Raw genomic sequence first — 17,203 nt, forward strand, 5'->3', positions numbered from 1 at the left:
GCTTGCTATAAATAAGAAGCTTACGTTGACGAAGTGTACTGTGAGGTATTTTAGCCTACGTTGTTGGAATGAAAATGCATATTTTAGTGGAATAACAGTGTGCTCTTATCCCGAATGGCAACGCGGTGCGAAAACAGTTTAGATACAGTCTTCGTAACTTATATTATATACACATTTGATTGTGTGGGGAGTGCAGCTGTGTACTCGGTAACGTGGAATTTATTAGATACCAAGTGTTTAATTTACATCGAAGAAGTATCAAAGGAAATATTATAAAGTAATAAATTAAATATTCTTTCTTCTTTGTTTTCTCTCTTTTCTTTTGAAAATCTTTCTTGGTAAGAGGTAGATAAGAGATATTAAAATTCTGCATTTTGTATGTGATTTCAAACCTTTGCACTTGTTTTAAAGTAATAAAGTTAGAAGCATAAAAACTAGGCTAACAGTCAGTTTATGATGCAGTTCAACCGAAACTTTATTTGGCAATCGCTTTGATAGAGTGCGATCCGTCTATTTTCACCTCCAAAAACGATAGGTATTTTTTGCATCCACCGACCGAAAAAAAATATGTACTGGTTTTTCAAGTCACTTTGTTCAGTATAAAAATTGGTAGGGTTTGCTTTGAAATATAGGCGCAGAGATTTATTATACATATGCAGACCTAATATAAAAGTAAAGTCGTATTTAAATCACTACGTAATTGTAAAAATTTCAGTTTAAAAATTGATTTGCGACTACATTCTGAAATTAATTAGCTAGCATTGCGGAACAGAGATAAAAAGGCCAAACAGCTGGTTGGTAAGAAAAAAAAACACATTTTATTTCGAACTCAGGGACAACTCTCACTTCAAAATTAGTTTTCATCCACAACGTATCTCATGTTGTTAGTTACCGAAACTTTTCTATACACTTTGGCAACATTTTTTTTTCTTTTGTTTTGCAACTAACCTTTATACTTTCAGTGCAACGTCCAACGCGTCACATTCTCTGAGTTGTTTCACGTGTGGACTCATTTAATTTGGACAAGTTACCTTCTACACTGTGTTACAAAGTTAAAAGCCAGCCGCCACCGCAAAGAGACACAGGCGAGTCCTTTTTGCCCCAAAACATTAAACAAAAACTGCACATTCTTTGTACGCGTCTAACCTTTTATTTACGTTACAAGTCGTTTGTCCACTGTTATTTAGTTAACCGGGTTTATGTCACGGCTTTATTTCATTTGTGAGATACTTTACGACTTTTTGCACCAAAAAAATATGTGTATTTAGGCAAATATCCGGATTTAAACCAGTGTTGCGTTGGTTTTTCATTTCAATCGAACGAAATTCGTTGTACGTTATAGAGTAAAACAATCTGTTTAAATTAACATGTGTGTTTGTAGTTTGTGAAAAATATCCCGTTTCACAGATGCGAAAACTGCGTATTTCGATTATATTTTTATAGAGAATCGATGGCATGAATATATTGGCAATATTTTACTAAATATTATGAATCAGAGTGCTGCACAATCGTTCGATTGCAATTTTAAAATCAACTAAAACCATGAAGACATTATTAATTTTCTCAGATTTTACTTAACGTTAGCCAACTATTTGTATGCTTCTTAATTTATTTAATTTTTCTGTAAGACAACATTTCTCAGACCTATTTGTTTTCTCTTTATAGCGAGAGCGATATTAGGTACTCTTATATGCATGAAAATGCCAGACAAGTTGGTAAATAAATACCACGATTTGAAAGCAAAAAGTATCAAAAGGAAAGAATTTAATCATTTTATTTGTAAAGTTAAATATTGTCGCACGTCTGAAATATCCCGAGGGTGTGGGCGAACCTGTACACAGAGGCTTTCTAATAATAAAATCGATTTGCTTTCATGTTTCTCCGTCATGTTATTTTAAAAAGAGATAACAAACAATGTATTTTTCTAAAGGATTTCCATTTAGTCCGATTAACTTTTTCTCCGAAGAATTATTTTTACTGTACGTAAAATAGAATTTATCATCAGAGATGTTTCAATACTGTGAATTGGCAATATAAATAACAATTACGAGTAGGAATGTTCGTTTATTTGAACACATAATCGAGCAATATTAGTTTTGGTACAACACAAAATGTTAATAAAAATAATGATTGTATTTTTATCTATTTCATGGAGTCATTCATTGACAACCACTAGAACACGTTAGAAGTTTTATATAGATCTATCAAATTTCAAAATTTGACCAAAAGTTGTATGATTGCAGGCTTTATACATACATCCAAATTTGTATAATAATAAAAAATGAAAACATGTAATTTAATCTTTACAATATACTTTTAGTCCTTGAAACACATCGATGGTAAAAAAGGTATAGTACTTAACACTCTAGCCAATTCGAGTCCAGTGCAACAATGGGACAAGGGTCGCATCCCGTGAATGGCAAAAGGCTCGTCCCCTATTACATTACGATTTTATACTGCTATCATCGCCATTGCCGAACTGAGCACACTACCATACCTTCTCACTTTATTTACAGGAAAAAACCCTTCAGTGTTCTAGCGGTAGTTTATGTATTAAACTGGCAACCCTTATATTTTAAATATTGAAGCGGTGCAGAAAATAACACGATGTGAAAACACATTATTGTAAATTACACTAATTATACTTATGAACTCTTTCGAACATATTTTTAAGTATTGATTTGAATCTCTAGTTGCTGATTAATGATTCAACACAAGAGCAACGCACGAGTTCATTGACACTAGATCCTTGAATACAATAAAAAGACAAATCTACACGCTAAACAAATAATTTGCAAATCGATAATTCCGCAAACGTACCGACGTACTACACCTACAGAATACATTTTCATACATCTGAATAGTGAAAGCCTGAATTATTCTATACAAGTTGGCCTAAGCCTAGCCAAATAAAAAATAAGTGTGTACGGAACTACATTATATCATTCACACTTTCCTGATCTTTGTGCGTGGCGGTGACGCAGCAATAACTTATATTTATGACCGCCATTTTGTCGTTTGAAACCAACCCCACGGCGAGTCACCTGAGATTTTTGCAGGATATTTGTTTCGTGGATCTAGGCCTGTATGAAAAATAGTATAGATATATCAAAGAATAAATCAACCGATGTCCTAAATCGTAAAACAATTCAGATTTTGAAATAATGCCTACAACATTTCAGCTTTCTACGTCGAATAAACAAATGGGTAGTTATTTATAACCCATTTGCGTTGTATTACAAGGCTCTTTTCAACGCTGAGTTAATTAAAGTCTTTACAAAATTATTGCCTCATTTTCTTGTTTCAAACGAAAACGTCAGGTACGTAATTATTGGCAAAGAAAATACACTTCCACGACGCATGAAACGTGCAGAAAGCAGATTTATCAGATAAAAATATCGAATAGCATTTCATAGCTTCTCGTGATCATTAAATATAAGTACAATGCTCCCTTGTGGCACAATACTCCACTCGATAATACGTACCTTCATCCTTTATAAAGAAGATAATCCATGACATAAAAATAGCTAAAAATCAGTTCTGGTTAGCGAACACATTGAGTCGCGGTAACGGTCATGTCGATAACAGGTATTGGTCTTTTATCCGCGTATATAAGGGTCCTGCTAATTCTACCGTATGGGAGTCAGGAACTTTGGAAGATGATGTCAGGCTCCATTACGTCATGGGCGAAACGACGCAGCCAATAACGGCCGCCTAATATAGAAAAATATGTACAAAATGGGCCGTTATGTTATTATTGGACGGACAAAGGGTTGAGTGGAATTATGGCATTATTATAAATGCGGATATCGGTGTGGGCTCGGTCGTAGATAATAAATAATAAGACGCAAGTTAAGTATTGTACTCATGTTAATTTTGAATAAATTGAATTTGAATTTGTAGATCACTCAATTATGCATGGTTACATCATTAGGACGTTGTATTATTAATAAGACCTTTCGCATAGAAATTGCTTGTCAATATATTGTCTCGTCTAGTGTTTTAGATTTTCAGCTGGATTTTCAGTTGCCAGAGAGAACTTAAGAAAGCTTCATATGACAAAGCACTATGTAGGTAAATCGTTTAACAGGCAGAAATATGCTTAATCTAGCAAATCCTTCACAGATCATAAGGATTAGTCCCAAGAGTAAATCTTAGTTTGAAAATAACGTAATGAGTCGTTAGCTTTTACAAAAACAAAACGCTTTAGTCTGGGTTTAAATTGGCGTTAAATTTAAGGTGATTCAAAAGAATTGTATTTTTACCCGTGTCACTTTTGACAAAGGCTAAACGCGTTGTCATGTTATTAAACACTTGAACATATTATATGTATACAGTTAATATGTATAATCTTTGTTGTTTGTCGTATAAAGGAAGTTAAATGCAAGACCGCAAATAAGGTTCATTCACATTCATAAAAGGTAATTATGCAACGTAACATATTAAAGTAGACTGGCAGATAATGTCTCAGGAATGAAGTCTGCTTTTATACATGGGGTGTATATAAAGTCTTAAATAATTATTATGTACCTTAGTTATTTAATATTTTCTGTGCGCAGTCTGATTTTACAATACTTTAAAATAAACTAAATTGTTCCATGACTAGTTTAAAGTTGGCAACATCGAACTATCAATTCCTAAACTAATTGCAAAGTTTTCTGACAGTTGATAAAACGGAGAATGTTTTAAAGAAAAACGAGTAGTAGTACTTTGCAGTTCTTCATCGATATTCGTTGCCAATGTTCAATTGTTCAATCAAACTATGAAACAAAGTTGGCATACAAAGTTGTACCTAACAAAGTTCGTTAATTCAAAAGTAAAATATTCGTGGTATTGTTTGAGTGCGTTCCAAAACATTATGTTATCGGAATTGCAGTTGTAGTTTTCATTGTCCGTGTTGGAACAAGCCGTGGTTGCAGCCTGAACTTGTGTTCCACTTACTTCGATATTAGATTTATGTGTCCTACTGTACATTATTCGAGTTGTTCTGACGACAGGTCTACTTTTTATGAATGAACCTTATTTCACAAATAAACCACAGACCTGACTAAGCGGAAATATAGCTTGATAAGGAAAATGTCGGACTATAGGTAGTGTGAAATAAGTCTGGATTTTAGTATTAAAAAGAGATCTAGCATAAAGATAAGAGAACAACTTACATCATAAAACTGGCGTACATTGCTCCACGCATGAAACCGGCAACGTATATCTTTGAACTTCGTCACCCTTTAGGAGTTAGACAGTTACCCCAAACACTGTTACGACTTGTATAAGCCGTTCAAACTGTCCTATCATAAATTCCCCGGTCATGAATCGTAGATGGTATAACTATGAAATGTAGCAGAGCAGGGAACTAGTGGCCGGAGGCACTAGGTCCGCTTCAAGACGCTTGACTCAGCAAAGTCAGACTGGCTACGATGGCTTCTTCGTCCAATTAAGCATTGCTTCCGATTATAATCGAATGTCGCTCGGTTTGAATGTTCCTAGATATGATTCACGTAAATGTGATCTAATGTGGATTATATACGACACTGGAAATAATACTAACTTGCAAGTAAACGTTATTATTATTCTGTGAACGTGAATGAATAGTATTTTACCAGTAAAAGGGTGAGATCTAATTGTCCTTTTGTAATTAAATGGAGTAGATAATTCAGAAATTGCTCTATCATATTCTCAAGGTCGCTTAGGAAATATAACGAGGTAAAATTAATTGAAATTGTAACAACGGAACGAGCGCGTTCGCCCGTTAGATCTATGCTAATTCTTCACCGCTTTACTAGATATAAATCATTGCAACAATACAAATTCCTGTTTAAAATATCGCGAGCTGAATAATGTATTAGGTGCCTAAACCTTCGCCAACCGTTACCAAAATTTCATTTACCGAGATTACGGGTTTTAGATAGGTGTTTACCGAAAGCAGTAAATAACTTTAATAGTATATTTAAATCACAGGCCACCGATTCACCGTGAAAGTGTAATAGCTTGTGCACGTGCCACCGACTTTTTCCTCGCCGTCGAGTGGATTAATTCATTATCCTTTTGTCCCAGGAACTTTCCACTTTTACTGCTAGTTTAACTAAAAAACGGAACTTTGAGGTTTCATGGAAATTTTTAAGAGATATTATCAGCGGCAATTCAATTTGTGGCTTGCGTATGGAACGAAGTCCACGAGCTCCAAATGAAATTATTCGTAGCATACTTCGCTGCATGAAGCTATCGGTTATGTATACACTAACGAACCCTTTCCTCGGGTTTAATTAAGCCTTTATAGACACAAGCAATCCCTTAGAAGTCAATTTGCGAAAAGGTTTTTTTAGACGACAACCTGGCTACAAAATATCTTTACCGCAAAAACGGTTGAGAAATAAAAATAAGATGATGATGGACAAAAGGGATACCCTTTTATTTTTCCTTCTTTTCTTAGATAAGATGAAGGGTTGTTATTTTTTGAGCATCGAATTTGTCAGTAGCACGGCTTACCTTGACCGACTGGCAGATGTTGTCTTTACTTTACTGTAACACGATACTCTGTAGTCGGTACTATTGAGTAACGAGAGTTTGGCATTTCAAATAGTTCTTACGTCGTCCGCTGATTAGATTTTAATACGTCATAATTTCACGATAGCTCGCTAGCTAGTAGAGAATCGTAAAACTACTAGTCTCATGACAGAAATGAAAGAAATAACTATTTTAAACAGATGCTGCAAAAAACCTTTGCCAAATATGCCTCGCGCAATTGATTTGGCATACAATGTTAATACTTGAAATTTTGCATTTCCGTTTTATTATTGTTTGGCTGCAAAATGAAAAGTATTAAAAGCATATTCCTTACGAGAGCTATCGTAAAATTTTATATCGGCTCTTGAGAAACGAGACTTGTTTATTCTGAGAAAACTAATTATTGAGAAAAAAAAATAAGCGTTCAACAATCGCCACTCAATAGCAACTGTAGAATATCGAACATTAGTTTCTCGATACTAAACTTTACACAATTTATTGACATAAGTAATCGCTCTACACGACATGATTGAGTCAAAATAAAAACGCAATAATTACTCACGTCCATTTGTTATCCAACAAAAAGTGTCAGATTGTACGCACCGACCTTCTGCCATAACGAATGTTGGCTTTTCACCGTTGTGTTTAATGGAAAGATTCATAGCATCATTTTATATTTAAGTCTCGCAATATTGAAGCCGCAGCTTTTAATAAATGAACTTCGACAATTCGCTCGGTCATGGCAGATAACTTGTAAATAACTTACAGGGCTATTTAAAATTTTATCGAATAAATGAGTTATTGGAAAATTCGGAACAAAATGGCGGCATCATTTTTCACAGATTTACTTTCGTATAGGCAATACTAACAATAATGAACAGCAAATATATTAAAGATTCTACTTACTCTACCGTGATATTTTTATTCGCCAATTAACTAGAGGACGTATCCAAAAGTAAAAGATAATATAAACATATACGATTATGGTCTGGTTAATAGTCAGTTATAGTTGGTAGGTGAACAGCGTATTGCAATACCAAGCCGACCATGTATTTCCATCCTATGTAGGGTGCGAGAAAATCGCCTTCATACGCCGTCCACACCTACGCCATATTAAAATTTTCATTTCCCTGGTTGAACAAAAACATAGATAAATTGAAATAAAACTGCTGAGTCAAAGCCAAGTGAACTGTGACCGAGAGACTTTTTGATCAAATTCTGTGAGTGACAAAACCAGATGTCCGCAGTCCCAATTGAAGTTAAATACAATGAGTTTTCCAACAGCGAATATTTGTAATTTAATTATAACAATGTGCCTTAATATTTATTTAACAGTCAATGGGGCATCAAGGGACCAGTGCCATGAAATTGCACGCTTTCATTGTACTGGTCGCAGTTTGCCTTTTCGAGGGACATTATTTATTCACATTAGCCGAGCTCCCGATTTCACCATTAATTAATGACATGACTACTTGCGTTTGATTGGATTTAAATTATTCGACAATACAACCATTTGTAATAGTTCAGATAGCGAACAACTTTTTGTAGACGCTTCATTATAAATTCTCTTTTCTTAAGCTCTCAATTAACACTTCACTAAATTCAATTTCAATATTTGGATTGAAAAAGAATTAAAAGACTTTATAATCGTTCCTTTGTTGAAACCAATTTCCTCACCTTAATTCCACGAACAATTTTTTTTATTAAATGACCGATGACTTGGAAAAATTCGTTTCATGCGTTCATCCTTAAGGGTACGGCCACAAAGAAAGTCTTTGTACAGATAATATAACGGCGAATGAACTAGGATATTAAGATAAAAAAGATGCGTACAATAATAGAATTGTTATAACTAAGTCAGATACTCGTATAATAAAATAACCAAATAAACTGAGCTCTGTAACCAAGCGTAATAATATTACGATGTGCCTTTGTAAGATTTCGCAATTCAACGAAATTAGAGAGGTTTATCCAATTGTTCAAACGACTTCAAATTAGGAATTTAATTATATTTATAGGGGTTCCATTCATAATATCATTTTGGGCTCAAAGCTTAGCTCAAAGTGATAAGCCTGACATGAAATCAGTCGGACTGATCAAAGAAGTAACGGAAACAATTGCGTATTGATGCGGAAGGCTGCCTAGAATCCCAAAAGGACTGTAACTTCGGTGGAAATCGATTAGCGTCCCCTCGGAGAGTAATAAAAAATCCCCGACTATATTTATGAAATACACATGTTGACTAGACAAGTACGACATACAAAACTCTAGTTTATTTAACACTTTTTTATCATGTTAGTTAATGTGTCTAACATTAACTAAGATTAGTGTAATAAGTTTAAGCATTCAGGAGCGTGACCTCACATACACTATGAAGCAAATGGATAATATCTTAAAAGCTTCTTAACGTTCTTTAAAAAGAAGATTGATTAGTCTGACCCGATTTATAATTGCTCCAGACGCCATTTCATAAGTTCTTCAATCATTAGTGTTATTTAAAATTAAGCACTCAATTATAATTTCTATGAGTATTTAATGAGGACTTAAGTTTATTAATGTGGAAAAGTAATTGCGAATTAGCTTTCGAGATATCAAATAGAAAAATAAAATTGTAGCTACGAGTGTGTTAGCACAACATTGGAAATAAATGATCTAATTAACTGTATATTACCAACAGAGCAATCATTAGGCGCCGAAACATTTATGTTCGAAAGCGAATTTAGTTTTACACATTCAGTTTGTTTACTTGCCTACTTTTACAGCACATACGACGTAACTACGTATGCCTATACAAATAAATGTAAAGCACCCACTTTCCTTAATTCAGACGCAGATAAGGCTGATCCGCGCGTCTTAAGTACGAGTGAATTATACATTTCCTTCTAATTGTCCCTTAATATTAACTGGGAAACGTGATAAAAATTTATGTGAAAACACGCTGAAAATTTGAACGCGAGGGCGGAATATTGCGCGACGATGCGACGTTCGCACTGCGTGGGGCCCTACCACAAGTTCTAAAGACGGTATTTTTTCACGCAAAGTAAATTAAATGTGAAATGATTTTATAATGTGCGTGTAAGAGCGGTAACAAAAGGTAGTGGTTACGAGGTGTATTCAATTTCATTCAGCTGCTAAGTAATGCCTGTGTGCTCAAGACGTTCGCGGAGTGTTGACAGAGTGGTTCATTATCTTTTGTGAAATTATTCTCACTCCTTTGCCTCCTTATGAATAAATGTACTTCGGGGGCGGTTTCTTTCAATTATGAGGCACAATATATAAGAGAATAAAATATTAGATTTTATAGAATGCTAGCAGTAATGCGTACTTATTATAAATTGTAATTAAGTTATTAAAATATTAACAGTTTAATAACATTTTGATGTGTTTTAGATTTCTTTTTTATAAAATATGAATATAAGTTCAAGATAGATAATACATTTTTAAAACCACAAATAAAATTTAAATTTCCGTAATTTCTATTTAACATTTCGTTTTTTTACCTCTGGCGAAAATTTGTAATAAAATAAATAAAATACTCGAACTTAAATAATTTTGCAACTAAGAAAATATTTATAATAATTCCATTAATCAAATACTTATAACAATTAAAAACTACAATAAAAACATACTACTCACAAAAAATATTCTGGCAAAAAATCTCGTAGTTAAAAGTCGTCACTACTTCACATCACACAAAACAGTGTCACACTAACAAACGCGGTGCATTGGACACAAACAACGGGCGAATCACCAGTGCGAGCGAGGAAAAGTACGGAAAAGTTGCGAGCGAGAGTGCGAGTGTGGAAGCTGTGCTCGACTCGGCGGCCGAAGTGATACTAGCCCGGGCTAACCGCCCTCAGCTCGCCCGCACCCATGGCCGCTCTACGCTTTCAGTAAGCCTACGCAAAGACAAGCTCGCATACAGCCTCTTATCCTTCGGCGGGCGCGTGAAGTCGTTAAATATTAAGTGACAGCCATCTAATAATAAGTAATTACGTTCTTGATTGTGTTTGTAATATCTGGTTTAATGCGTGTTTATAACAAAATATTTGTTATTAATTAATTTGACGTACGTTTTTAAGAAAGCGTACACCTGAGTTTCGCTTTTTTAGACAAGAGGTTTGTTTTACTTTTAACTAATTAAATGACATCACTTATAATTAAACATATAAACCTAAGTATATTGCCCCCAGAAAGCTATCTAATAAGCTCAGCTATCAAACAAAAAATACTTAAGTTTTGAATTTTCATTAAAGAGTATGTAAAATAAATTATTTCACAAATTAACGTTTACGCAGCTTTAATGATACAGATGCCTATTCCATAATATTGATATAAAGATCCAAATTGTGAGATTCCGCTAAATACGAAGCAATCCAACAAAATTCACGCATAAACTCGTATAAACGATTTATTCGAATTCCAGCCGCATTTAATTTGGAAGGTATCATAATTCCAATCTCTTCGGGAATCCTTAGGTATGTATTTGTATAGCTTATACACCCTTTTCCTATCTCGAATTGGGTTTCCGTCTGTCAATGAGCTTAAGCCAATAGTATCTACCTATTGTAGAGATACGCAAGAAATGCACGTGTTATCTCCCGTGGGAAGGGCAAGGGAGCTCTGCACTAAAACACTACACTTTCACCCTCAGAAAGGTCCACACAATCACCCAAGTTTACGTTTAACTACACAACTTAAAAGCAAGGTTAATGAACTTCTTTTAACTTAATAAAATAAACGTAAACAATAGATTTTTTTGACACGGAAACAATGTCGAAACTAACAAGCTATTGGTTTTGTAAAAAACAAAGCCAGTCCCTTTTCAACTTGACCCTGAATAATAGACTCTTTAATAAATTAATTAGACAGATTGTTAATAAAAAAAACTATTTTATACAAAAGGAAGAAGCAAATAATTAGGAATATTCTATGTAAAATTTTGTGTTTATTACATAAAACACGTTTTTCTCCCATAAATACCGCTATTAGGTTTTAGACAAACCCTTATTCAGTATTCACATAGCCGGTATATTTATTTATTAAGACAACAGACTTCGGGTGATTCGGGTCTAGATCTCCTCCGTATTTCAGTGAAAATGCTTGTGATAGTCTCATGTAGTAGCCGGATTACACCTTTCTTGGTCACAGGTAGACTCTTGTGTCGTATCAAAGGCACTTTACCTAAAACACTAACGAGATCCAGACCCTTTGTCTAACATTATAATAAACTTCCTACTTTATGGATACTAGATACACCTACACCGACAATTCAGGGTTAATCATCAATAGAATATTATAATAGGTTAGGTTTGTAAGGAGATAAATTTCTCCTTTACACAAATAGGCACTACGAAAGTTTCCTAGGCTTCTATGGAAATCTATTCCACCTTGGCTTCTCCGATTTTTAAACAAAGTAAACAGTTACTGCAAAGTGTTAAAATTAATTCAATGAATTTAAAATTCCTTAAATAAAGTCAACAAAGATAAAAATAGATTCAAAAGAAAATTCGAAGTCGAAGGAAAAGCTTAGAAAAAAGGTATCAACAATCCGGGTACTCGTATCACAATTCACAAAGGGTTAAATTCAACTTATTCCGAACTTAAAGACACATGTCTGGTTCCATTTGTATTGCTTAGGCAAATCCTAAATGAAACTGTTTCCAAAACACTTTGAAACCTTTCAGCCTCTAGAGAGTCAAAGTGTTGTACTGCGACCGAACAAGAATCACAACACTATCCTCGGAGATTAGTATACTTTCGTAGTTTGTGTGGCCCCGCGTCAACATAACGGACATATGTCGCTGCCCCGGATACTTCGGCCGCTGTAAACGACACCGAAATACAGATACATTTGATGAATACGTTCCAAAGGCTCCCCGCATATTTACTTGTGCTATGTAGCTCGTGAATATTTTATTTAATTAGGCCCATAAAGTTAGTAGCAACATAAATAAAAGCTGATGTTTGCTCCGTTTTACGCAAAGTCGGAGTTGTAAAAGTTGAAATATTTTATTAAAATTCTCTCCTACGTTAGAAAGTTAAGTTTGAATTTTTCAATACCGCTCCGTTCGTCTTGACTTGAAATTACAATGTGGGTGTTTTCGAAGACGCCGTGGTATCTTGCAAAGAATGCAATTTTAAGTTTATGTATCTCAATGATAACTAGGAGCAAAACTTTAGCACGGAGTCGAACTTTTTTAATTATGTTGCCTTGGTTCAATATCGGTTCACCAGTTCCAGCCAATTCAGCAATTGGAATCTCAAGAAATTCGTTTGAGCTCGAGCTTATCTTTTTGCAAATATCTGTTATTTCCGACGACCTACTTGGTAATATCATTTGCGAGATATTCGCAGTTTTACTTTAAGTCGTAAACAACAATAATGCCGCAAAGAAGGTTAAAATTAATCCAATATCGCATGTTGTTTATGAAATTTTAATTGCAAAATAACAAACAAAGAATATCGTAAATTCATATCACATGTAAAAACGATTCGAATGCTATATAAATTTCTGACATTCGTGTCAGGTACCGGTATATTAATTGTATGAAATCCGGTAAGATTTTAATGAAATAAAATTGGCCTCGCACTGTGTCTGAGTATCAAAATATTGGACAATGTAATTGGAACTGTTCCACACGTTTGGGGTATGAAAGTAACCACAACGATATATTTTTATTGTGCAATGATATTTATTTTTATGAACTGTTGATTGTTTAAAATAAAACAATTTTACTAGGAAAGTCTAATCTGAATTAAGAAACATTTGTTCGTGTAATAGTAGTAGTTCTCTATTCTATTTATACAAACGTTCATATAGGTTTAATTACGGTAAAAGGCCAGAAAGCCAATTACGGTTTGGCTGAAAAGATAATAAAATGTAAATTGCCAATCATATTGTCGACGAGCGACATTCAGATGCGAGTCGCGGGTGCCACCAAAACATTTTGTGCCCGCACATTGTGAAAACGTAATAAGTATTTATGAATTATATGAACAAAGGAACGGATTTAACAAGCAATAATATTTATAATTGAGATTTGTATTCAGCAAAAACGTTTCAATTCATTCCCAACGATTGCGGTTACTTTCAAATTTGAGATGATTGATTGAAAATTCGAATGAAAGAACAACATTAGACTCTAAAACCTCGGGCCATTACAAACGTGCGAACTACGTCATGCCGTTTTATCGGACTCTGCGGTTCACACTTATAAATTGTCACGATTTTTTTTATCATGATTTAACTCGTGCGCCTTGTAATTTTCCAAGTATAGTTTATTATATTGTAAAATATTCGGGATATGAGGGAAATATGGTAAAATTACAAAGCGTTTTAATCTGCGTTAAAATATAATAACTAAGGGTCATGTGTGGCCATAAATATGGAAATTGAACGGAACGGCTAATGGAGCAGTGTACCGAATTATAATGCAAGACTACCTTTATGTGGGACTATTAACAATTAGCTTAGACCGGTGAGATGGTAGAGATGATCTCTAACGTTACTTCACAACATTGTGTATGCACAAACTGAATAACGTTTGTTATTCCGACACACGCAAATATAATCTGCTTTTAGTTAAGATCAGCTTATGTTCACGACTCCGTTAAGTTTGCGATTACCGCCGTATATATGTATAGTATCAGCAGTTTTAACGTTTTGCTATTCAGCAAAAGTAAAATCTGTGCTATATTTATCCTTATTGTATGTTATTTGAAATCATTTTTAAGATGTCGGCTAATGTCAGCGCAAGATGTTTCTCGGAAAAGTGTTCAATCATGTGAGTTTTCACTAGATCTTATAATGGTTGCGCTTACGTATCGTAGAATAGAAACTTAAATTCATAAATAAAAACACGCCTTCTTCTCATAGGTGTAGGCAGGTACAAGAGAACGCCACTTAATACGATCCCTAAAAACTTCCTTTTCTTCATTCAAATCCATGCATCTTGTCATATTAGACCGCCGGTTACAAGTACCACGCACCTGGCCTTTTTGCAAGACATCACCGATATGAAAAACCGAACTTGTTGATAGTTCAAAGCTTTTCATTTCTTTTTTATCAAATCTAACTACTTAATATTACGGAAAATACATTTCCTCATATACAAATCGCGAACGTTATTCAATATGCAAATGTTAAAATAGTTTATTCCTTCAGTGATATGTAGTTCAATCGCTTTTGCGAATGCAGCCCGCATACGAATGCTACTAAATCCTTTCAGCTGTTAGTGTTTCCTTGGGAATAGTCGTCTGATATTTGAACTGCTAACGAATGGGATTTTTTATTTAATCGAAGTTACTGTTACTAACTGATAGTATAAGAATTACAACTACGATTTTTATGTTAACCTTTACTTAGGGAATATTTTTAATTTACCTTTAAAGTTCATGAACCTATATACAACGTGAATATTTGATCCAAGACTCTGAAATATGTTACAATACCTATTCTCGTTTTGAACAAAATAAAATTCTTCGAAATATTTATTTTCAAGTCCATTACATGTCGAGCACTTCCTGAATTTATGCGAAACATAAACTATTTCAGTGCAAGGCAGTATTTTACAATATTTTAAAACGGCGCCTTTGGTCGCATCACAATGTTTGGTAAGCAAAATATCTTGCATTCATTTGCCAGAGTTCGACTTGACAAATGTCTTGGCAATGTTTAAATTTCACTTAAAACGTTGACTTGGCGGTTTTCTGTATAACGCGATCCAATTTTCCTTTCCTTGTTCCTCGTCCTTGAACTAATATAGTTGGCTGCAAGGATCTAATTGAAGTGGTATTAATGTTGCGGTAACGTTCGTGTATTAAATCTCTATTATGTGTTAAAAGCGCTACTCAAACATTCCATACGTTTGGAACATTAAAGCGAACGTTCATATGACTGTCTCATAATACGTCTTGTAAAACCTTATTACACATCGTTTGTATGCAGTTCAGTACACGAGCTTGGTTTAACTTTATAGCAACAAAATTATGAATAATTACTTGGTTTGTTACATCTTTTTAAATGCGTAGGTGAAAATTCCTAGTCACAAGCTGGAGTTTTGTAACATACTCGGTACATAACACTATGTATGCATTATGCATACTTAGTTTCAGCTGGATATAACATTTTTATTAAAAATTTAGCATATATACTTATACTCTTAGTAAAAGAAAACGAGATATAAAATATCATGTAAAACATTTTAATAATTGTAAGTACTTTGTATTTTTCATTTATTACAATGTTCTACTTTTATTAACGGGAGCGTAAAAAGTTAAGAATTTTAATGATGAAAAACTTCTGTTCTTAAGTAATACTTAATCTTTAACGAGCTATTACGAGTACCCTTTTTAGGGATCCGTCGTTAGTCTATCGATTTCTTACTTTAAACATTTATTATGATGAAATACGGTAGAAAGCGAAGCATTAGGTGGTCTCCGCGCCGGTTACACAGCTAAAATTTGTAGAGTCGATTCCCGTTTGGAACAGATAATTATCTACTTTGAGTCCGTAATGACCGTTTATTATCCGTATTAACCGACGTTTATTTATCCAAGATACACGACTAGATTTTATTGTGAAAGTGGAATTGTAAAAAGGTCAAGAAATCATCACAAAAACTGTACCTTATCAATGTAAGAAAAGTAAGTTTAGTTCTGAAAAACTTGAATTCAAGTGTAGTAAATTAAGATACTATCATTAACTGAGAGGCCACTCAAGATCTTTGAAAACGTCTCAGTGGGTTGCGAAACCTAGTTTATCGGATGTAGAGACTGGCTGACTGACTCGCTAATCGTACAAGGCGACTCGGTGAACTGAAAACTTACACGCAAAGGACATTAACAGTTTGCTTTATTTACAATTTGATGGTATAATAGTAAAGAGGTTTGAAGTTAATGATAGACTCTTCCGAGACAGGCTCAGCCTAGTGGAATAGTCATAAATATTATTATAAAATAGTTTTTTTTTTACTTTAGTTTAGCATAGCTTTTTAAGAATTGGAATGTGACTGGTGAATAAACATTATTTAATTATTATTTTTAGATGACATGTAAGTTTTATATATGGAAGCTTAATTAAGAATTGATAAGTTTGACTGGTTAAGAGGTTTGACTGCAACATATACACCAAAGTTGTTGAATTGCCGATACATTTCGACAATTTGGTGATGAAAACCCAAAGGTAGTATACAAGTCGTCAACATGATATATTTAGAAGTAAAAAATCGCAGACATTAAGTCGCTGACATTTGTTGGCGGTCGGCGACATTAGCGAAGATGACATCTTCTTCATTCTTTATAAGAATCTCACAAATATTAATATGCTTGAAGCAAGAAAATAGTCGCGTAGTCTTTTTTAAAAAAAAAAGGAATTTGTTATCCGAACCAATCCATTACCTGGCTCATTATCCCTAATGCATTTTCAATATCAAACAAAATGTTACTGCAGATCTCTAGGCTATTATAGCACTCGCGCTTGACCAATCATTTGTAAGAAAACTAGTTACAATTCCAAGAGCTATAAAATTATGAAACAAGAAAGACAAACGGCTACAAATAGAACGAAAAGCAATTGCTATCAGAACAATATTTTTTCATACACTTTAAAATAGGAATTGTAAATATTAACTTAATAATATACACAGTGATAGAGATAGCAGTGATAGCCGAGTGGTATAAGTTGACACCTCCCACG

General features: G+C 34.0%; 1 protein-coding gene across 2 annotated transcripts in view; it reads right to left on the reverse strand.

Moving 5' to 3' along the window:
- The window catches only part of LOC142979472 (monocarboxylate transporter 4-like), an 80,607-nt gene extending 70,254 nt beyond the window's left edge, over positions 1–10,353 (reverse strand). The window contains exon 1 of one of the 2 annotated variants that reach the window (XM_076124388.1): positions 10,141–10,353. The gene's annotated coding sequence lies outside the window, so the exon portion shown is untranslated. The remainder of the gene's footprint in view (positions 1–10,140) is intronic. The other variant, XM_076124389.1, reaches the window with a different exon arrangement.
- Positions 10,354–17,203: the final 6,850 nt, after the last annotated feature.

This window comes from Anticarsia gemmatalis, chromosome 16, assembly GCF_050436995.1.
Source record: "Anticarsia gemmatalis isolate Benzon Research Colony breed Stoneville strain chromosome 16, ilAntGemm2 primary, whole genome shotgun sequence".
NCBI classification, from domain to species: domain Eukaryota; kingdom Metazoa; phylum Arthropoda; class Insecta; order Lepidoptera; family Erebidae; genus Anticarsia; species Anticarsia gemmatalis.